Source organism: Chrysemys picta, chromosome 1, assembly GCF_011386835.1.
Source record: "Chrysemys picta bellii isolate R12L10 chromosome 1, ASM1138683v2, whole genome shotgun sequence".
NCBI classification, from domain to species: Eukaryota; Metazoa; Chordata; order Testudines; family Emydidae; genus Chrysemys; species Chrysemys picta.
Genome location: NC_088791.1, coordinates 159,151,596 through 159,174,856, shown reverse-complemented (window position 1 = coordinate 159,174,856; position 23,261 = coordinate 159,151,596). Strand labels below are relative to the sequence as shown.

Sequence of the window (23,261 nt, the reverse complement as noted above, 5' to 3'; positions counted from 1 at the left end):
ATACTAAGCAACTAATTCATAACAAATCACTGATCTGATCAATTTTGCTGCCATTTCCCCATTAACTGTGAGCAGTTTATGATTCTCTTGACAGGAAGAGTTCTTCCAAAACACTTCCTCAATAATTTATAGAAATAATTCTTAGTCAAATAATTCTTAGTCTGTAGTACAGCTGAGTGCATAATTGATTTTTCTGTTTGGTCATCAAAGCAAAAGATCGGGGGGGGGGGGGGGAATTAATTTCCTTAGAACCAAACTGAATTTTTACAGGGTCCGCCCTCCCCCACCAAAATAAAGAAATCAAAAAATTAATTTGGGTAAAAAAGTGTCAATTCAATTCTACATGGTTTAGAAAAGTGTTTTGATTTTATATTGCGAAAATATTAATTCAAAACTAAAAATGTCCACATGTTTGGGGGGTTTTTAAGCCATTTTCAAAAGGAATCACTTTGACATTTCTGGAATGGGGAAGCCTGCCCCAGTTTAGTAAAAACGATGACTGGTTAAAGGCATGAATGGCAGTGGGGGAGCTGGAGTGCTGAACTGACCTGGGTGAAACAAACAGTTGATCCTATTTGCCCCCTTTTTAGGGGGATTAATAAAAGACATTTCATCTGCACTGTTGAGTGATCACAGCCGCCCACAATGCCAAGGAACAGAGACGGGAATTTGGGGGAAATCACAGCTACCCACAAGGCCCCAGGGTGGGGCTACAAATAGGGCACTGGAATTACACACAAGGTCACAGGTACTTTTATTGCCCACGACATGACAATTACTGACACAAAAGTGAAGCATGTTAATCAGAACTTCCTCTGGTTCTCTCCAGTCCCCATTTGTGTTTTGTCTCCCCTTGCAGGTGCAGAGATCCCACCAGCTCCTGGTCCCTCCTCCTGGGGAGCCAGCACTGGCTGGGTCCCTGCCACTTGTGCAGAGGCAGCAGGAAGACCTGCCCCTGTACAACTGCAATGAAGGTGCAGTGCAAGGCATCCTGCCACCAGGTATCAAGAGGTTCTGGTTTCAGCCCTGACCTGGACGTTGTTAGTGAGCTCTTTATAGCCCTGAAGGGAGACTGCATGCTGTGGTTGTGGAGAACCTGATGCAGGCTATAACTGTCCTAAAGCTAGATATGCTGTTGGAGGGGGGAGTCTGAGATTCCTCCCCTAGAATTTGCTCCTTGCCATGCAGCAATAGAGCCCTGCAGGTAGAGGTGCCGCTGCTGTGAAGAACTCAAGGCCTGCTTCCAACCCAAATATTAACATTATCATGCACTCCTGTAAAGCCCTGGAAGGATGTTCACCTGCTGTTGAGGTCTAACCCTACATAAGGAATTGACCTAATGGCTGGACTCCTGTATAGCACTGAATTGGGCTCCGACTACTGCTTGGGAAACACTAGGTCCTGGCTCCAGCCTCTGTTGACACTGGTGCCAGGCTCCTATATAGACTTGTATGGAAGGATGAACTGCTGTTTCTGGAAGAGAACAGGAGGCCTGGCTCCACCCCTTCTAATGTTCTATAGCCAGGCGGCGTGTCTGGCATCCAAAACCAGAATTCAGTCGCTCCACAATGCAATATAGCCCTGCAGGGAAGGACACTCTGCTGTAGCACTACCAGCTCTATCACAGAGACCCTGAGGCCTGGTTCCACCCCAGTATTAACATTACAGCCCAACTCTTCTCTAGCCCTACATAGCGGCATATTCTAGAAATGCCCAATTGGAGTTCCCAGAAGACCTTAACTCTGCCCTGCAGAGAGTTATACTGGGGGGGGGGGGGGAGGGGAGGTGGGGAAAATGAGAAAAAGAAAGTCTTTAAAAATCAATTTATTCTAATCAGGATTCACAAACATTGCTATACGTAGGTCTTAATTGTATAGTGAGGCCATCCACCAAGCATAGAGTTCATAGACTCATAGACTCATAGACTTTAAGGTCAGAAGGGACCATTATGATCATCTGGTCTGACCCCCTGCACGCTGCAGGCCATAAAACCATCCCCGCCCCTTCCCTGGACTCTGCTGCTGAAGTCCCCAATCCTGTTATTAGTGACCTCAATCGGCAGAGACCCTCCTGCTAGAGATCCCTGCCCCATGCTGCGGAGGAAGGCGAAAAACCTCCAGAGGCTCAGCCAATCTGCCCTGGAGGAAAATTCCTTCCCGACCCCAATTATGGCGATCAGTAAGACCCCGAGCATATAGGCAAGAGTCTCCATCCTGACCCCTTTTAGCCATTATGCTATTTACCTACCATTGCTTGGTTTTCCTTGACAACTATGTTTTACCATTAAACCATTCCCTCCATAAACTTATCTAACTTAATCTTAAAGCCAGACAAGTCCCTCGCCCCCACCGTTTCCCTCGGAAGGCCGTTCCAATATTTCACCCCTCTAACGGTCAGAAACCTTCGTCTAATTTCAAGCCTGAACTTCCCCACGGCCAGTTTATATCCATTCGTTCTCGTATCCACGTTAGTACTAAGCTGGAATAATTCATCTCCCTCCCTTGTATTAATCCCTCTAATATATTTAAAGATAGCAATCATATCCCCCCTCAGCCTTCGCTTGGTCAGACTAAACAACCCAAGCTCCTCTAGTCTCCTTTCATACGACAGGTTTTCCATTCCTCTGATCATCCTAGTGGCCCTTCTCTGCACCCGTTCCAGTTTGAGTTCATCTTTTTTAAACATGGGAGACCAGAACTGCACACAGTACTCCAAATGAGGTCTCACCAGCGCCTTGTACAACGGAAGCAGGACCTCCTTATCCCTACTAGATATACCTCGCCTAATGCATCCCAAGACAGCATTGGCTTTTTTCACCGCCACGTCACACTGTCGACTCATAGTCATCCTGCGGTCTACAAGGACCCCTAGGTCCTTCTCCTCTTCCGTTACTTCTAACCAATGCGTCCCCATCTTGTAACTAAAATTGTTATTGGTCATCCCCAAATGCATCACCTTACACTTTCCACTATTAAATTTCATCCTATTTCTGACACTCCAATTCACAAGCTCATTCAAGTCTCCCTGCAGGATATCCCTATCCTCTTCCGAATTTACAACGCCTCCCACCTTCGTATCATCCGCAAACTTTACCAGCCTACTCCTGCAATCGGTTCCGAGGTCAGTTATAAATAGATTAAATAAAATGGGTCCCAAAACCGAACCTTGGGGAACTCCACTGGTAACCTCCCTCCAACCCGACAGTTCACCCTTCAATACGACCCGCTGCATTCTCCCCATTAACCAATTCCTTATCCATCTCTGGATTTTCAAATCGATCCCCATGTTTTTCAGTTTAACCAATAATTCCTCATGGGGTACAGTATCAAACGCTTTACTGAAATCCAGGTATATTAGGTCCACCGCATTTCCCTTATCTAATAAATCCGTTACCTTCTCAAAGAAGGAGATCAGATTCGTTTGGCACGATCTGCCCTTCGTAAAACCATGTTGTAAATTATCGCAATTGCCACTACCCTCCAGGTCCTCAACTAATTTCTCCTTCAAAATTTTCTCTAACACCTTGCACACTACAGATGTTAAACTAACAGGCCTGTAGTTACCCGGATCACTTTTTTTCCCTTTTTTGAAAATAGGAACCACATTAGCTATTCTCCAGTCTAACGGGACCACCCCCGAGTTTACAGATTCATTAAATATTATCGCTAACGGGCCTGCTATTTCCCGCGCCAATTCCTTCAATATTCTCGGATGAAGATCGTCCGGTCCTCCCGACTTAGCCCCATTAAGGCGTTCAAGTTTTGTTTCTACCTCGGATACGGTAATCCCCCATCCCGAACGCCCCTCTGTAATGGTGCTAGTATCCCTAATCCCTTCATTGGCCTCATTAAACACCGACGCAAAATATTCATTGAGATATTGCGCCATGCCTAGATTGTCTTTAATCTCCTCTCCGGCAATAGTCTTCAGCGGTCCCACTTCTTCTTTCTTTGCTTTCTTCCTGTTTATGTGGCTGTAAAACCTCTTACTATTGCTTTTAATTCCCCTCGCTAGGTCCAATTCTACACGGCCTTTGGCCTTTCTCACTCTATCTCTACATTCTCTGACTTCGCTTTGGTACATTTCCTTACTGATCCCTCCCCTCTTCCACTCTTTGTACGCTTTCTGTTTTTTCCTAATCGCCCCTTTGAGTCGGTCGCTCATCCAGCTCGGTCTAAATCTCTTGCTTGGTAATCTTTTTCCCTTTTTGGGAATACAGGCCTCCGACAGCTCATGCATCTTTAACTTAAAGTAATCCCAGGCTTCTTCTGCCTTTAAATCCATTAATACGTTTGCCCAATCCACTTCCCTTACCAGTCCCCTTAATTTGTTAAAATTGGCCTTTTTAAAATTATAAACCCTAGTCTTTGACTTAATTCTGTTACTCCTTCCCTGTATTTTAAACCGAATTAGCTCATGATCACTGGAGCCCAAATTGTCCCCTACTACCACTTCCTCAACGAGGTCCTCACTACTTACCAGAATCAAATCTAAAATGGCCTCCCCCCTCGTCGGTTCAGCTACCACTTGATGGAGGAATTGATCATCAAGCACATCTAGGAACATCTGAGCCCTATTATTGCTACTAGCGTTTGTTCCCCAATCTATTTCTGGGAAATTAAAGTCCCCCATAATTACACAGTTTCTATTGCTTATTACTTCTCTAAGCACATTAAATAGTTCCTTATCCATATCCTGGGTCGATCCTGGCGGTCTATAGCACACTCCAAGCACTATCCCCGGAGAGGCTCTAGAAGTCCTATTACCCATTGTAAGTATTGCCCAGACGGACTCTGAGTTGTCTAATCCATCCACTATTATTTCTTTACAGTTTATTTCACTATTGACATACAATGCCACCCCCCCACCTTTACCTCTGTTCCGGTCTTTCCTAAACAGCACATACCCCTCCATACCTGTGTTCCAGTCGTGACTGTCATTCCACCACGTTTCCGTTATTCCTACGATATCTGGTTTCAGTTCTTGGACCAGGAGCTCCAATTCCTCCATTTTATTACCTAGGCTTCTGGCATTGGTGTATAGACACCCTAATGTATGTCGATTAGCCCGTCTCCCATTAGCAGCACTATATGTTGCGGGCCTCCTAGTGTCCGTCCCTCCTGTCCTTCCTATGTCCAATCTCATCTCCACAGCTATCTCTCCTCTCATTTTACTCACCTTCTCCATACTGGAATCTGGCGTGGAGATTAACTGTGCATCTCCCAACCGTCTCCCCAAACTTGCTAGTTTAAAGCTCTTTTGATAAGATGAGCCAGCCTCCCTCCCAAAAGTCTATTTCCTTCCCTACTCAGGTGAAGCCCATCCCGCGAGAACAGGTGTCTGTCCCCGAAAGCCTCCCAGTGGCCATACATCCCAAAGCCCTCCTTATAGCACCACTCCCTTAGCCAACTATTTATTCTCACAATCCTATCAGCCCTTTGCTGCCCTTCCCTCGGAACGGGCAGAATCCCACTAAAGATAATCTGAGCCTCTATCTCCTTGAGCGTCTTCCCCAGCCTGGCATAATCTCCCTTGATCCTCTCTAACGAGAACCTAGCTGTATCATTCGTTCCTACATGAAGGATTATCAGGGGGTTCTTACCTGCTCCTTGTAGGATCCTTTTCAATCGCAGGTCCACATCGCGTATCTTTGCGCCCGGTAGACAGCACACCCTTCTGTTCTCCGGGTCCGCCCTGGTCACAGGCCTATCCAATCTCCTCAGTAAAGAGTCTCCAATTACATACACCTGCCGTCGCCTGGCAACAGTGCGATCTAGTAATCTAGTCTCCGATCCCTCTAGTCCTGACCTGTGCCTATTCCTATCTTCCCTTATGCCTTCCTGAATCCTCACGGGGCCCAGAATTGGTGCTGTCTCCATCAAATCCTCCCCCCTCTCTCTTGGACTAGCAGCTCTTCTCTTCTTCCTCACCCTTCCACCTTCAGTCGCCACCTGCTGCCCCTCTACCTCGGTATCCAAACACTCGAACCTATTCCTGAGTTCTATTCCCCCCTCACTGGCCCTTCTTTTCCTTGGCCTGCTTCTCACAGTCACATGCTTCCACCTCCCATGTTCTCCCCCTTCCATTCCCCTCTCACCATCCTCTCCCTCTGCCTCTACCTCCACCATAGGGCATTCTCCTTCAGCCTCCCCTTGCCTGTCCTCCATCAGCTGCTCAAACCCCCGCCTAAACTCCACCAGGGTATCTACCTGCATCTGCAGCCCCTTAATCTTTTCCTCCAGTAACTCTATCAGGCGACACTTCATACACACATACCTGTGTTCCGGCTCCCCTGCTAGGACCATATACATACCACAGCTTCCACATGCAGCCATCTGCATTCTGTCTGCTGCTGCTGCTGCTTGGCTCATGGCTGCTGCAATCTCTGCCCACTGCACCTGTGGACTCAGAGCACACGCCACACCGCGCCCTCCTGCCTCCCCCCTTACCTCCCCCTGCAAACTCCCTCTCAAACTCCCCTGTTAGCCGCCCTGTTTGCTGCCTCCGGTGCCGCTGCTTTGGTGTCTTTAAGTGAACCAAATTCTCAAAAATTAGTTCACACCCTCCCAGAGGGAACTGACACCATGGAGTTTCAGATTTTCATATGCTGCATTGTTGGCCTAGGTCCTCAGAGTAGTTGTGATTCACTTCTACCTCTAATTTCTCAGGTTCTCCTACACCTCCATGTGCTGGAACATCAACCCCTCCGCAAATCTTCTCCTGCCATGTACCTCATACCATTTCCTCCCCACTGCTGCTGCTAACACCAGGCCACTCAAAGCAGGGTGTGAGTGCCAGCCCAGATACCATCATTGCCAGGGGGCTAAAGGGATAACATGAGAGGGAGACATTGCTGTTCTTGCTGGTACCACTCCAGCAGAAATCCTGAGGCCGAGTTCCTTCCCCCAGATTATCAATGTCAGGCTGCTATCTAGCCCTGCAGCGAGCGATGCTCTGCTGATGCTATTAAGACCCCAAGGCCTGACTCTGTTCCGCAAATTATATCGCTGTCAGTCTGGCATATAGCTCTGCAGAGAGGGAAATCTACTGCTTTAGAAAGCTAAATATGAGTCAGTGTTATGCTGTTGCAAAAAAAAAAAAAAAAAAAAAAAGCAAACGTGATTCTGAGATGCATTAACAGGTGTGTTGTGAGCAAGACACAAGAAGTCATTCTTCTGCTCTACTCTGCGCTGGTTAGGCCTCAGCTGGAGTATTGTGTCCAGTTCTGGGCACCGCATTTCAAGAAAGATGTGGAGAAATTGGAGAGGGTCCAGAGAAGATCAACAAGAATGATTAAAGGTCTTGAGAACATGACCTATAAAGGAAGGCTGAAAGAATTGGGTTTGTTTAGTTTGGAAAAGAGAAACCTGAAAACTACTATCATGTCCCCTCTCAGTCATCTAAAAGGGTGTCATAAGAAGGAGGGAGAAAACTTGTTCTATCCTTAGAGGCAAAGGTGAACAAGAAGCAGTGGGCTTAAACTGCAGCAAGGGAGGTTTAGGTTGGACATTAGGAACAAGTTCCGAACTGTCAGGGTGGTTAAACACTGGAATAAACTGCCCAGGGAGGTTGTGGAATCTCCATCTCTGGAGATATTTAAGAGTAGGTTAGATAAATGTCTATCAGGGATGGTCTTGACAGTATTTCGTCCTGCCATGAGGGCAGGGGACTGGACTCGATGACCTCTCGAGGTCCCTTCCAGTCCTAGAATCCATGAATGTCTGGCTCATGCCCCCCTGGAAACTCCTTGCCTCCCAGTCCCCACTGCTCAGGCATCTCATTCCAGTCCCAGTTTCCTTTCCCAGACTGTCCCAGGGTAGGTCATTGAGAGCACAGGAGAGAGAGAGACAGACTCACTCACTCCCTGGTCTCAATTCCAGTGGCCAGCTCCGGGCAGCAGTTACAGAGAAAGCCCAGCTTCACCCTTATAGGCCTGGGTTGGAGCATGCTCAGTTACTCTGTGGGGTGAGTGCAAATGCCGTCTGGTCATCCTTAGGATCCAACAAGGAATGGATCATGCTCCATGTGGATGGAATCTTTAAAGATTAAAATCTCCTATTCAACTCCAAGTCTCTACTGAGCAAGTGCGAACTGCCATTTTTCAAAAGCTCATAACTTGGCTAAATCGGGGTGGATTTTCACTGGGACAGGGAAAAAGACACATCCCTGGTATAAAGGCAACCTTTGACAAATTTCAAGTCCCTGCTCCAAAGTTCAAAATAAAGTAGCCTCAAGATTTTTTTTTTAATTTATTTATTTTTAAAAACGTGAGCAAAGCTTATTCTTCCATAGCCTCATTCTTGGCAGTAGTATGAAAGCCCCCTGGCATGGAAAAGTTTACCCAAACAGTTACATCTTTGCAAAGTTTGATCATCAACACATGAAAAACAGGGTCTTATAATGGGAAGTGATGAGCAACCTTACACATGATGCTACCTGCCCTACCTAGAATATATACATATACATTCGTTTGCACACAAATGTTTTTTCTAAGAGAGAGTGTGCATACGTAACAAATAGGAAAGGCACATAGTAATATGAAAATGAAGTTGGTGTTTTTTTCCTTTCAGTCAAGTTCTCTCCTTCTGTCCCCTCTTCTTACTGCCTTTCATCTGAGCAGGAGCACCACCAGCTTTTCTGCCGCCCTTCGCGGCAGAAAGTCCCTTCCCGAAATGCCGCCCACCACAGAAGCAGCGGAAGGTCCCGCCACCGAAATACCGCCGCGGTCGCTGCCCCCCAAATTGTAGTGCCCTAGCGACCGCCTAGGTCACCTAATGGGTTGCACCGGCCCTGCATCTGAGTGCATCATAGGTCTCAGCATCACAATGAACAAGTTACAGTCTTTTACTGTGGCTGTTTTTAAGAATGTTCGTTCCAGAAGCAGAAATTTCTGAAGACATATGGTGAGCTAAATATGCCAGAGATTTTCCCAGATGGCTTCCTCTACACAGTAACATGCCCCTCAGGTAGAAGCATTTAGAATCCCCAAAACGCAACTACATGGTAAAAATCCTTAGGCAAAAGGTTCTATATATTCCAGAACTACACAGGGATAAAACTTCTGCTACTATTTGGTCCAATCCCAAGGCTCCATTGACTTTGAGTTACTTCGAATTTACGTTTGGGTAAGTGTGATCACAATCACACAAATTTTAATGATACGAAATGCCTTGATACTAAGCAAACATGCAGAGACTTCCTGTTATAACCACCACTGTGCATCACAAAGAGGCAAGCACCAAGTTGCCTAAATTAACCTTCTACCAGATCCAAAGAATTCTGTGGAAGAGTTCTTGAATTTCAATGTGTGATGTGCCTAAAACTAGTCAACTTGAACAGTGATGTTAGTCCCACCTCTTTACACTAGTTCTCTCACTATAACAAGACTAGAGAACATCCCAGCATAGGCAGAAGTTGACAGAGCATGGGGGACACTGCCCTCCCCCCCCAAAAAATACTAGATGTGTCACATATGTGACGTGTGGGGGCAGCACCCAGATTTCTCCCTTAGTCCTGCTTCCTCCCTTCAGAAGAAGTTGGGGGTGGGGGCTGGTGATGCCAGGAGCTCTATGCCTGCTGGGTGGTTTCCCATGGTCTGTGTAAGGGGAAGTCAACAGGAGCAGCTCTCCTGTTGACTAACTGCACAGCTCACTTGAGGAAACTGACCAGCAGGCACAGAGCACCTGGAGTTACTGCTCACCCCCTGTTCCCGCCCAGGTCCCTAGGAGGGCAGGAACATCCGGGCAGGGGGCAAGTGGTGACAACAGCCAGGTGTTCTCTGCTAGCAGGTCAGTTTCCCCCCTCATGGGCTGGGTAAAAGGGAGGGCAGGAAAACAGTGATCCAGGAGAGAGAGGCGGTGAGCTGCTTCCCAAGCATCTGTGTAGTGTACAGGCAAGGTGACTGACTGAGTTAATTACTCCATTGTGGGGAGCCTGGACCCTCCACCTGCCCTGGGTGATGTGCCCCAGGGACTGTTCTTCAGCCTCCCTGGCCCTCTGCCCAGTGCAGGTGGAGGGTCACCACAGCAGCCTGGACAGCTCTTACCACTGCCTGGCTGTGGCTTCCAGTCTGACTCGGGGTCAGGGCCTCAGATGGAAAAGGAGGAGCAGGTCCATGGGAAGGGGGAGGGAAAGAGGGCAGAGTAGGGCTCCTGCACGTGTCCCAGTTTTGCATTTTGAAAAGGCAATCATCATACCAAGGACATTGTCAAAGCCTTTCTGAAGGCAAAAATCTCCAATATAAATGTTAATAATGATGCAGTTGCTGCCACCAAATGTTGCATCACTTGTAGGGCAATATTCACACAGACTGTTTAAAATTAGGAAGGAGAATATTGGGAATTTCTAAAAAGAAACTGTTCCTCTATGGGAGAGTGATTATTAGTGTGGGCCTTAGAGGTTAGCCAATATTCGGGGCCTTGCAGGGTTGTTTCCATTAACGGGACAAAAATCAGTAACATCAGACTAGCATATTCTTGGTGTAAACTTGTTTGTATACAAAGAATGTACACAAAGACCTGTTTCCCTGAACACAGTAATTTAAACAACCACCACCACCACACACCACAAACAGGCAGTTTCCTTGCTCAAACATCCCCAAGACTTTCATAAGAACAGCCATACTGGGTCAGACCAATGGTCCATCTAGCCCAGTATCCTGTCTTCTGATAGTGGCCAGTGCCAGGTGCCCAGAGGAAATGAACAGAACAAGTAATCATCAAGTGATCCATCCCCTGTTGCCCATTCCCAGCTTCTGGCAAACAGAAGCTAGGCACACTTCAGAGCGTAGTTTAGCATCCCTGGCTAATAGCCATTGATGGACCTATCTTCCAGGAACTTCTCTAGTTTTTTTGAACCTTGTTATAGTCTTGGCCTTCACAACATCCTCTGGCAAAGAGTTCCACAGACTGACTGTGCGTTGTGTGAAGAAATACCTCCTTTTGTTTGTTTTAAACCTGCTGCCTATTAATTTCATTGGGTGACCCCTAGTTCTTGTGTTAGGAGTAGACACTTCCTTATCTACTTTCTCCACACCTCATGATTTCATAGACCTCTATCACATCCCCTTTTAGCTGTCTCTTTTCTAAGCTGAAAAGTCCCAGTCCTATTAATCTCTCCCCATATAGAAGCTGTTCCATACCTCTTGTGATAAATGAAGGGGGGCGTAGCTCCCTTTTTAAATTTAATATATGGAGATATCCTATCGCCTAGAACTGGAAGGGACCCTGAAAAGTCATCTAGTCCAGCCCCCTGCCTTCACTAGCAGGACCAAGTACTGGTTTTGTCCCAGATCCCTAAGTGGCCCCCTCAAGGGCTGAACTCATAACCCTGGGTTTAGCAGGCCAATGTTCAAACCACTGAGCTATCCCTCCCTACTTTTATGGGCAGCCATAAAGTATCTCTTGGTGGCTGTTCTTTGCTTGTTTTACCTGTAAAGGGTTAAAGTCCCCCAGGTAAAGGAAAAAGAGTGGGCAAAAGAGCCAATGGGAGGGCTAGAACCATTTAAAATTGGGAAAAAACTTCCTTTTGTCTGTGTGTTGTGGTTCCCCAGGAAAGAGGGAGACAAAGAGCAGCAATGCTGTAAGCAGCTTTAAAACCAGATATGGGAAGGGGGGGTGGAGAAATCAAATCATACCTCAACCCTACTTATCTGAAACCCCAAATATGTAAGTAATCAGGGAATGTCTAGGAAGACATGATTAGAGTTATTTCTTATTGGCTTGTAGACTCCTCTGTGCTAACCCCAGATGCTTTTGTTTGCTTGTAACCTTTAAGCTGAACCCCCAAGAAAGCTATTTTGGGTGCTTAATTTTTGGAATTGCTCTTTTAAAATTTAGCAAAAGCCTAAGTTCCAGATGTATTTTCTTTCTTTTTTAAGAACAGGATTGGATTTTTGTTGTCCTAAGAGGTTTGTGCATATGTTGTTTAATTAGCTGGTGGCAACAACTAATTTCCTTTGTTTTCTTTCTCAGCTCTTCCCTGGGTGGAGGGGGGATGGGTGCTGAAAGGGCTTCCTGGGTTCCAAAAAGGGGTTTTGCATTTGGGTGGTGGCAGTGTTTACCAAGCCAGGTAAAAAGAAAAGCTGTAACCTTGGGAATTCAATACAAGCGTGGAGTGGCAAGTATTAATTTTTAAAAATCCTTGTAGGCTCCCACCTTCTGCACTCAAAGTGCCAGAGTGGGGAATCAGCCTTGACACCCCTAATCACTTTTGTTGCCCTTTTCAGTACCGTTTCCGGTATATCTTTTTTGAGATGGGGCAACCAGATCTGCACACAGTATTCAAGATGTGGGCGTAACATGGATTTATATAGAGGCACTATGATATTTTCTGTCTTGTTAGCTTTCCCTTTTCCAACATGGTTTGCTTTTTTGACTGCTGCTGCACATTGAGTGGATGTTTTCAGAGAATTATCCACAATGACTCCAAGATCTCTTTCTTGAGAGGTAACAGCTAATTTAGACCCCATCATTTTATATGTATAGTTGGGATTATGTTTGCCAATGTGCATTACTTTGCATTTCATTCCAGCAAGCTCTGTACTCAAGAAGCTGTCCCTCCATTTTCTCTCATGGACACACTCACTACTCATTCTCCTGGATATCTCAAACTCCACAGCCTGCTGGCTGTAATAAATATCCTACCCTAGCTTTTGCATCCAGGGAAACCCTCAGTCTACACAGCTCAGCTCTCTGTCCTGCTGCCCACTGCCTCGGCCAATAGCCTGAGATGGTTTTTGCTACATAAACAGTTTTGATTGATCTTTCTGTCCAGCCTGAAAGAGGCTTTAGATGATAGATCCTCCTTCTGGCAGCCATTAGCACCTTTCAGCATAATATACTGTTTGTGTTACCATTACAATTCAGGTGAAGCAACGGATACAAGAAATACTGTAAACAAAGAAGCAATGGCCGTGCCTTTCATGCTGTGAAATAAGATTAGTAGTGTTCATCTCCCTTCTGGAAGAGCACTTTCAAAAACGTTCAGAAACTAATTTTGTATTAATAAATGTAACCTCACCACTTGATCCTGCAACAAATCCAATCCAAAGGAAAGCTAAGTACAAACCGGATGAACAATTATTTCACTGCTTACATGAAAAGACAGACCCAGGTTTCCCAAGCTTATTTACCCTACTTATTAGGCCCTTAACCCATTACATGAAAAATGTCAATGTTTTCTTTTTAATTTCCTCCCTGTTCTCACCTCATGCCCCCCCCCCAAAAATCAGGCTTAAGGGGGGTTTGATTTAAGTGACTTGATCTGGGAGAATAAAAGGATCTACTGGGCGGAAAGCCTAGACAAACACGTGAGTCTGACACTTGGCTTTGTATTTGACTATTCTTATTTCATCTGCCTGTGAATTTGATATCCTTGATCCAGCTCCTGTGTAAGGTAGCCAACTTTCTAATAGCAGAAAATAGGACATCCTTGCTCTGACCCCTGCCTCACCCCTTCTCTGAGGGTGTCGCCCCACTCATTCCATCCTTCTCCCTCATTCAATCCCCTCCCTCACTTGCTCTCCCGCACCCTCGTTCATTTTCACCCAGCTGGGGCAGGGGGTTGGGGTGAAGGCTCTGGATGGCGTTTGGGTGCAGAAGGGGGCTCAGGACTCGGGGAGAGGGTTTGGGGCATGCTCCGGGTAGCGCTTACCTGAGGCAGCTCCCAGAAGCGGCAACATATCCTTTGGCTCCTAGGCACAGGGGCAGCCAGGGAGGCTCCACACACTGTCCTTACGCTACAGGTGCAACCCCCACTGCTTCCATTGGCTGTAGTTTCCAGCCAATGGGAGCTGCGGAGCTGGCCCGACCTGCGCCTAGGAGCCAGAGAACATGTTGCCATTTCCGGGAGCCACGTGGAGCCAGGACAGGTGCGGAGCAGGACTTTTAATGGCCCAGCTGGTAGTGCTGACTGGAGCCTCCAGGGTCCCTTGTCGACCAGATGTTCCAGTGAAAAACCAGACGCCTGGTAACCCTACAGAGTCGTGTGAGGGTTCTGTCTCCCAGGGCCACAAGCTCACACCCTAATGATCAACAGCCACACCACTCCAATGGAGGGCAGCTATTATGAAGGGTCATGGTCAGGGCACCAGAATAGGGGGGGCCAGTGGGCCATTGCACCATCACTTTTAAGAGTGGGAGGCCTCCCACTTTTTTCAGCCATAAGGGAAAGTGACAACAGGGAGTGGGTGGAGAGAAGGGAGTGGGAGGCAGGGGAAGAGGCAGCATGAGGGCAGAGGTTTGGGGGGGGAGGTGGAAGGGCAGCACGAGGGTGTGGGGCCACAGTTCAGGTGCCCATGGACCCCCATCCCCCCCACTTTTAGAGAGCTTCCATCATGCCTGTAGAGTGTGAGAGATTGTCTCCCAGATAGCCAGGATTAATTCCATGTAGTGCTCTGAAATTCAGGACATTCTCATGAAGACCTTGTCTATACTACAAAAAATTTGCCGGTATAGCTATCAGGAAGACCTCCTAAAGCACAAGCAGTAAAGAGTGCTTTTGCTAGTATACTTTATACCAGTTCTCCAAACAAAATAAGCTACCCTGACAAGAGGACTGTTTTGCTGGTAGAACTACTGTGATGCCACATGCCAGTTCTTGCCCAGGTTGCAGGCTTGGGTAAGACCTGAAACTCTCACTGGAAACCAGATCAGTTCCCCTATGTTAGTTTTTCCTCAAGATAGGCATCAGGTGTTATAAGAACGTATTTAGTGTTTAGATTCTGTGAAATACTTGTAAGTTGCAGCATGTATCAATTTCGCTGGTAATGTCTATAGCCCAAACTGTAAGTATATATGTAAGGTTTGCTTTATAAGTTTGAGAATGTTTGCTCTGAACTTGTGAGCCTAGGAATGGGAATCATTCCCATCTCCACCCACCCAGAGGGGCTATAAAAATCAGATGGGCCATCAAGGAATGCCACAATACAAAGTTAATTGCCCCATCCCACCTTGGAAATGCTACGTGCAAGGAAGCATATCCTGTGGACTTGGAAGTTGAATGAAGAAAATAAAACAAAGCCACAGGGAAATCTTCCATCTCTTTGCTGTTTGAACACTCACAAGGCCAGAGCCACCAAACTGAAGCCAGAGATCCCCAGGGGCTGCCTCCTGGGTCCACTCTGAAAGATGCTTTGGAGTTGAGAGATCATTACAACTCTGTCACACTTAGGATCTAGATGGTAACTCACTTGTGTTTATGTGTTTGCTTGCTTTAACTTGTAAATAATTCTTTTTTTCCTAGTTAAAAAGCCTTTAGATAGCTTATTACAGGATTAGCTACAATTGTTGTCTTTAGGGTACCAATTTATCTGGGGTAAACGATTGCTCTCTTGGGACTGGAAGGAACCTGAATGTGGTGTGATTTTTTGGAGGAAATGACCATTTATCACTGAGTCCAGTTTGTCTGCCTGGCAAGGAGAGTCTAAGGGGGACAGTCTGTGACTCCACAGTAAGACTGTTATAGTGATCAAGGGGTTCTTATACAACACATCATCAGTTTGGGGTGTCTGCTCTGTTTTTGACAGTCTGCCCTGAGGTAGGCACTTCAGTCATGAGCCACTCCAGACAGTACGACAACCATAGCTACACTTGGGTTTTTGCTGGCAGAGCTATGTCAGTCAAAGGGTAAGGGAGGAAAAACAAAAAACAAAAAAACAATCACACTCCTAATCAACATCGCTATACCCACAAAAGTTTTAAGTTTAGACCAGGTGTAATGGGGTGCACTGACCTCTCGCAAGCTCCCCTCCCCCCATCTCAGTGCCTGGTACCTGCACACACTCTCTCTCTCTCTGTTTGTGCTGGGTCTTTGGTGAATCAGCCCTCCAGCCATGTCAGTCTGTCTGTGAGATTTAAAAAAAAACCCTCACACCACAACCCCCTTCTGGGATATACATCCAACAGGGGGCCTCTCGGCCTCATCTGTAAGGTATCTCAATCTGCAGCCCCATCTCTGGGCTCATTCCTCAATAATCCCAGCAGGACCTATCACAGTATGCTGGTTCAAACTGTCTCAGCCCCTTCTGGGCTCTCTCAAATTGTCCTGGCTCTTCAATAGTCCCAGCCCTGGTGTGGGGTCAGTGCATCCCATTACACCTGCTCTAAACTTAAAACTTTTGTGGGTATAGTGATATTGATTAGGAGTATGATTGTTTTTTTTTTTTTCCTCCCTTACCCTTTGACTGACATAGCTCTGCCAGCAAAAGCCCGAGTGTAGCTATAGTTGTTCCCCAGAGCTCTCTCCCTGAAGACTCTTAGCATCTCTAGGCCTTTCTGGCCCCAGAGCTTCAGATGGGCCACTAAAATAGTTCAGTTCCCCTTCTAGGGTACATCAAAGTCCAGGCCACTTTCCTAGTGGCTGGTAAGGTGGGGACCTGGGCCCACCCTCTACTCCAGGTCCCAGCTGAGGAACCCTATAGATAGCAGCCATCCACCACATCCCTTTGAATAAACTGTGTTGCTGCTATGATTCCCTGGGCCATTTCCCCACAGCTCCAGCTCATTCTTTGCCCTTACCTCAGTGCCTTGTCCTGATTGAGTCTCAGCATCCCCCCTGGCCTCTGCCAGCACTGCTCTGTGGAGGGGCCCATAGCTCCTTCAGCCAGCCAAACACACCATCCCTGTTCTTCCAACTCCAGCAGAAAACTGATCTCCCTCTGTCCCACAGCTCTTCTTATATTAGCCTGCTGGGCCCCGATTGGCTACTCCCTGCAGCCTCTCTGATTGGCTGCTTCCCACACAGCCACTCTAGGCAGCTTGGAGGAACTCTCTATTGCCCCTTTCTGGAGGGGTGTGTGGCTGAGCTTCAAGGTCTCCAGCCCTAGTCCACCCCATCACACCAGGCCTTACATTAGTACAAATCTGTAGTAGCTACACTTAAATCAATGAGTTTACTTCATTCTGATACTAGACTAAATAAGTGCAGAATTTAACTCATTGATTTGAATTGCACTGCAATTGGACATGAACTAAATCCTAGTGCTAATATAGAGTTTTGCTTGTATTTCGTGGTTTGGGTTTACCAGGGATAAGGCATACTTAGAAGAGGGCCCTCACTGTTGAAGTTTGCTTCCGCTATCAATGTCTAAACCCAGCCAGGGCTAAGCTGAGCCCTGCTTTTGGGGCAATGCCTCAGTCAGAGCCCTGGAATGCGTTATAACTCAGAGGCACAAGTCCTTCCCTCCAGGAGGAAAGTGGTTTCTTGCTGTGCTATACAGGACGTAGCTGACTTCTCCACTCACTCTCTGCTTTGCCAGCCAGGATGTGGTGAGGAGCTGAGCCAAGCCTCTGCCAATACCCCAACCTACTTGCTCATGGTGGGGTGTAGCAGCTGTGGGGAGCCAGCTTTCACCCTGGGGCTAGGCTTCCTGTCTGGTAAGCCCTGCATAATTACACAGGGAGGAGTGAATTAACTCTTCCCCTCCCACTGCGTACTCCCATTCATAACCACATAAGGGTCAGACGGTCACTGAGCCCTAACATATATCTACATTGCAATAGAAGACCTGTAACATGGTTGCAGCTGGCCCAGGTCAGCTGACAGGCTCAGGCTTGGGGGCTAAAAGCTGGAGTGTAGATGTTCAGACTCAGGCTGGAGCCTGAGCCCTGCGAGGCCAGGTCAATTCACCCAGGCTCCGAGACTTGGTGCTGCAGGGTTTTTATTGCAGTGTGGACATATCCTTAGAAAGTATTCTAAAACACTCCTGTTTGTGCAAGCTATTCTCTAACCTTTAGCTCTGGAATCCTTAACAGCCAGCCCACATGCCAGGTTCTCTTGCTCCAAATTGGCATTAAGGCAAAGTTCAGCCCATTGTGCTATTGCTTAGACTGTTGATGAGAAGTGATGACCCTCAGTCCAGATTCATTGGGATGGCTTTAAGGTACAACACAGCAGGTTAGTGTTAAGAAACAGGATATCTATGCAACTCAAGCAACTTCCTTGGTACCAAATGGAAAAAAAATAACAGAAAAAAAATCATATATCATTCTTTTCCATTTTCTTCCCTCCCCTCCTCTCCCCATCACCTTTTTAAATGAGTGTTTTTACTAGCTAAGTGAATGCGGCAGATGTTGCCTGAGTCTTTATTGCAAGGATTGACAAAGTGGCTATAAGTATGGCATATACAAGGAGAATACTTCTTTATGACCCAGTAGCAAGAACAGATATGATATACATCCCAATTTCCTTTTGTCTTGCAAAGGAGAGAGTGTTTGTTCATTTAGTACTGATTTAAGCTTGTGGGGGAAAAAATCCTACTCCCTCTCAGTGTAAATGTCTTCTCTCTCATGTAAAACTATTTTAGGTGCTGTATAAAGTGTATTTGAATAAGATATGTGATTTCTTAACATAAAAATATATATATATATATATATATATATATATATATATATATATATATATATATATATGGGTCTGCTGCTAGAGCACCTCCTTATGGCTGCATCTGGGGAAGAGCTCTGCCTGGTCTGACACTCCCTTCTTTCTCTTGCTCATGCTGCGGATCCTCTCACACTCCAAGAGTTACAGTGTTTTCTCTTTGTGAGTCAGGCTGTTCCCTCCTCATGGCTTGGCCCTCAAGCTAGATCACTAGGGGCACATGTACACTGAGAGGCAGGAGAGTCCTAGAGTCCAGGCTTTAGGCCAGGCCTAAATGTCTACACCACAGTTAAATAGTCCCATAGCTTGAGTCTCACAAGCCTAAGTCAGCTGACATGGGCTACCCATGGGTGTTTAATTGCAGAGTAAACATACCCCAAACGGGGGAAAACACATAGGGTATCAGAGTCTTTGCATATGACCTGCCTGAGGCAGGCTTCCAATTCACTACCCAGACTGACTGTGCTACTGCCCCAGCGGCTTGTAGAAGAACCTGGGCCCAGCCACTACTCTGGGTTCCAGCTCAGGAACCTTCAAACCAGAAGCCAAGACCTGTACCGTCCCAAACCTTGCTGATGTTTCCCTGAGCCTTTTCATACTCCACCTCTATCAAATTTCCTTCTCCACCACCTCTCTAGGCCCACCTTTCCCTCTAGGCTGCAAATCCAGGGCTTCTCCTTTCCTCCTTGGCTTCCACACTACAATCTTCATCTGCCTTCACTGCTTGGCCTTATCTCAGCCCTGCCTGCTTCTGTTCAGCTGGGCTGTGTCCTCAATCAAGGATTACCTATCAAGACTAACTCTCCCTCAGGTGTGACCTGACAGGTTTTTTAGCCCCTTCTGAGTCATGTTAACCCTTTCTGGGTTTAACTTTTCAAAAGCCACTAGTGATGTTCAGTGCCTCAATTTTTGGTAGCCCAACTTGAGATAACTTGAAGATGCATGATGTTTACAAAGTGCCAAAGTTCTGCTTCCTGAAAACCAGGCCCCTTTAAAGGGGTCTTAAATTTGGGCACCTAAAAATTGAAATCACTAATCACTTTTGGAAATCTAGGCCTGGATGTTAAAAGCTGGCAATTTCTGTGAGAATTCCACATTGTCTTCAGCTTCTCACCGCTGTTCAAAATTCCCATTAGTGAGTTGTAAGAATACCACACAGTAATTTTGCCTGTACCACTGCTCTGCTATGGCTGTTATTTCAAATTCTGCTACTTGAGCTTCTCTATTCTTCTGGGATTACTGCATAAAATTCAGAGTGAACATTAAAACGTGGCTGCAATTCAGTGGTGTGTTTGCACTAAAAGCAGACAAACCCTATGGATTTACCCTGTTCAAGATTCCCCGTGCATAAGGGGATTCTCTACCCGTGTAGAACTGCTGTAGCAATTTCTAAATTGCACACCACCTCAGCCACCGACATAAGAGGCATAATGGAGAAAGGGGATGTGGCCAGGGCTTCTCTGTAGCAATTCCTGGCTACCAAAACTGCCCCCTAGGGTCAGAGGCAGATGGTGGCTGCTCCAAGCTATGCCTGGGGATAGACCAGGGGTTGGCAACCTCTGACACATGGGTTGCCAGGGCCGGGCCAGTTTGTTTACCTGCCACATCGGCAGGTTCGGCCAATCGTGGCTCCCACTAGCTGCGGTTCGCCATCCCAGGTCAATGGAGGCTACTGGAAGCAGCGTGGGCGAGGGATGTGCTGGCCGCGGCTTCCCGCCACCCCCATTGGCCTGGAGTGGCGAACCGCGGCCAAAACTGGCCCGGCCCGCCAGGGTGCTTACCCTGGCGAGCCGCGTGCCAGAGGTTGCCGACCCCTGGGATAGACCAATTGCTCACTGGCTCTAATACATTTGCAAAGCCCTTCCCCAAGCTACAGTCTGTTTTCATCAGACACAGTCATGGATCTGGGCCTATACAAAACTGTATAAAATAAAAACAAACCAGGGAACATGCAGGCAGTGTGCACACACACGAGTGTAAAAACACTGAACAGTTTGGTATTTTTACCTACATCATTTCAGCAAATTTATTTCCACCCCAGACTCAAACGCTCAGAGCCAGAGGGTGGATGCAAATGTAAAGGCTCAACCTTTAGAGGGCTTGAGGGGCCTGCTGGTTTTGAATGTTTTGAAATGCAGTAAAGAAAAAGAGGTGGGTTGGAGAGAGGAAGGAGTAACCTTTCAAGAGTATATTTGGGGAAGAAGGACAACTAATGCTACTGAGGACAATCCATACGCAAAAGCTACCAAAATCTTGGATTGCTCTCAAATTATAGACATGGAAATGTGCTGTTAAATACTGTCACATCCCCAAAGGTTCCACCAATTAGAAGAAGAAAGAAATCCTTGGCTATAAGGAAAATGGCAGCTGTTTTTTACATTAAAAGCCAGTATGTATGTGTGAGATATAGATATATATATTTTCACTCAGTGATATACATATCAGTTTTGAGCAGAGATGCCCAGAGCTTTGTTGTTGAACTGTCACTTAGAGAGGAAAGAACATTTACATGAAAAGGGGCCATGAAGGAAAAGCAGAAGATGAGTGGCTGAGACGCTAGGCATATATAAAAGCAATCTGAGCATGCTGTGTGGGGATGGGACTGTCTGTCCCCCAACACCTTCCACTCCAAGACAACTCAATTTGTTGATCACTGAATACCCACCAGTGACAACACAGCAATGAGATGTAAATCAGGCCCTTTCAGAATATTGACTAAAAGGTGAAAATCATGTTCTATAGAAACAGTCAGGTAGGTGTCTGAACTGCAGCCCTTCCTTCCCAAAAGGTTAACCAAATTTGCTGCTGAAGACAACAGTGCTGCAATAACCCTGGCAGAGGACATAGCTTTTTAAATCGTGCACAGACTCCTGAGTCAGTGAAATGTTTGACAGGGAATAATACGGATTGGCAGCATTGCTGGATGTGTGTTTCAAGGGCAGAATTGAAATCATACTCCCAGACAGTACAAACATAGATCATTGAAAGGTATTCTTATAAATACAGTGCTGCAGGAAGCAGGCCAATTATCCTCCTTCTCCTAGTGCAGAGCTTGTACATCTAGCCAAGTTCCCAGGGTAACATGACGGAGTGGAAAAGTGACTAAATAAATAGTTCAGAACCTTCCTATTGTTCTTAATGGAACACTGATAGGAGCAATTCGGGGAAAGCATTTCATGAGCCTTTATGTATCAAACTCGATTGGAAAGGCGCTATGAGCTTAATCTGCCTCTATCTCAGGGGAGTATATTTGCACACTTATCAGTATTGATCAGTCCACAGGAATACATTTTATTTCATGGGAAAGTATTGCCAATTCTAGCAGTGGTCGGTTTTTTCCCTATATAAATCCCTGGTACTCAGGACTGCCATGTAGAGGTGATGGCACTATGCAGCCAAAGTGAGCCTTGCTTCCCTCCACAGTGAATCTGGAAGATGCTCCAGACTGAGCAGTGCATCCGTGGCTCCAGGTTACACACCTCAGAGAAGCAGAGATTTTCAGAAGCGCTGAACCCCCGTTGACTTTAGTGGAAATTATGGATGCTCAACAGCTCTGAAAATCAGGCCATAAAGCTCTAGGGAGGCAGAATGAAAATTCTACCAGCTAAAGGCTCCTAACTCTGACAGAAAGGCACTGTTGTCTTCCTGCTATATAACTCCAAAGGATGATATTAACAAAGGTTTTAAAACATGAAAAGTATCTGTTGACCTCAACATGGCTGTACTTACCTAAAACAATTCACGCTGTTTGCAGGTGTTGGTCCTTTTGGAGAAGTATCGACTCAGTTTTGCTAACTCATTGAGGCAGTTGGCTTGTTACTCTCTATCCAGAAGTAAGGGAGGTGGGAAGAGATCTAGGCTGGGGGCTGAGCAGACCTCAAGGAAGAATCTTAAGAGTAGCCAAGCCTGGGAACAGGTTTGAGCTGAAAATTGTTAAATTGCTAATTCAAAATTTGTTAATAAAGCCAAAGGCCAGGAAGGGGGCTTGGTTAAGCATGTGTACCATGTTTTAAAATACATTGGGATAGGCACTTGCTCACAAGAGCATATGGCTCTCAGACCAATAGAGAAGAGCCAACATTGGTAGCTGCCAGATATTAAAATATAAACATGCAGACTGATTTCAGCGAGGTTCAACAAAGTTGAGAGCTGGACTATCAATTTTTAAATAGGTTTTCATCCATTTCAGCCATTAGCATTCTCCCAAGTAATATGAAGGTACAAACTGGTGAGAGATTAGAAAACAAGAAAGAAAAGGAGAAGCTTTTATTCTTATTAATCTCTTCTTGTCCCCAAACCGCACAACCAGTGGAAAAAAGGAGCACGTCCCAGTCAATACTATGATATGGAAATCACATGTGAACTAAGAGCCAAATCCAAAGCTTGTTAAAGTCAATAGACTCATTGACTCCAATGGATTTTAGATCAAATACTAAGCTTATAGTAGGCCTCTAAAAAAAAACCATGGGTTCTGGCAAACTCTGTACTACACAGAAAAATCCAGGCTACATAAGATTGTTACTAATTCATTTTGGAAGCATGCCAGTTACTTGCTATACGTTGGACGAGGCAAGGATCTAATCATTTCTAGAGTGACAAGTCCAAAATGATAGAGATCATTGTTGTTGTTATTACAATGATCTATTCCTGCTGCTTTGCTCATTTTTCTCTTTCATCATAGTGATACAGATAAGACAGATTACTGTTGTAAATCACAACAACAAAAATATGGTTTTCTACAGCCCTTTTAACCTTTTCCATTCAAAGTCCTATGCCAAAACACCATTTCCCAACCTGTTAGCTTCACTCCTGCTACTAGATCTTGTGCAATAAATTTGGGTACCAAATGCATAGGCTACAATTCTCAAAGTTTGGGAGCCAAA

The 23,261-nt window shown here is 46.1% G+C and overlaps 1 long non-coding RNA gene across 1 annotated transcript in view; it reads right to left on the bottom strand.

Annotated features, from left to right (window-relative positions):
• LOC135976742 (uncharacterized) overlaps positions 1-16,746 on the bottom strand; it is a 109,704-nt gene extending 92,958 nt beyond the window's left edge. Inside the window, exon 1 of the long non-coding RNA XR_010594041.1 lies at positions 16,518-16,746. This is a non-coding gene — a long non-coding RNA (uncharacterized LOC135976742). The remainder of the gene's footprint in view (positions 1-16,517) is intronic.
• Between the last annotated feature and the right edge of the window lie 6,515 nt (positions 16,747-23,261).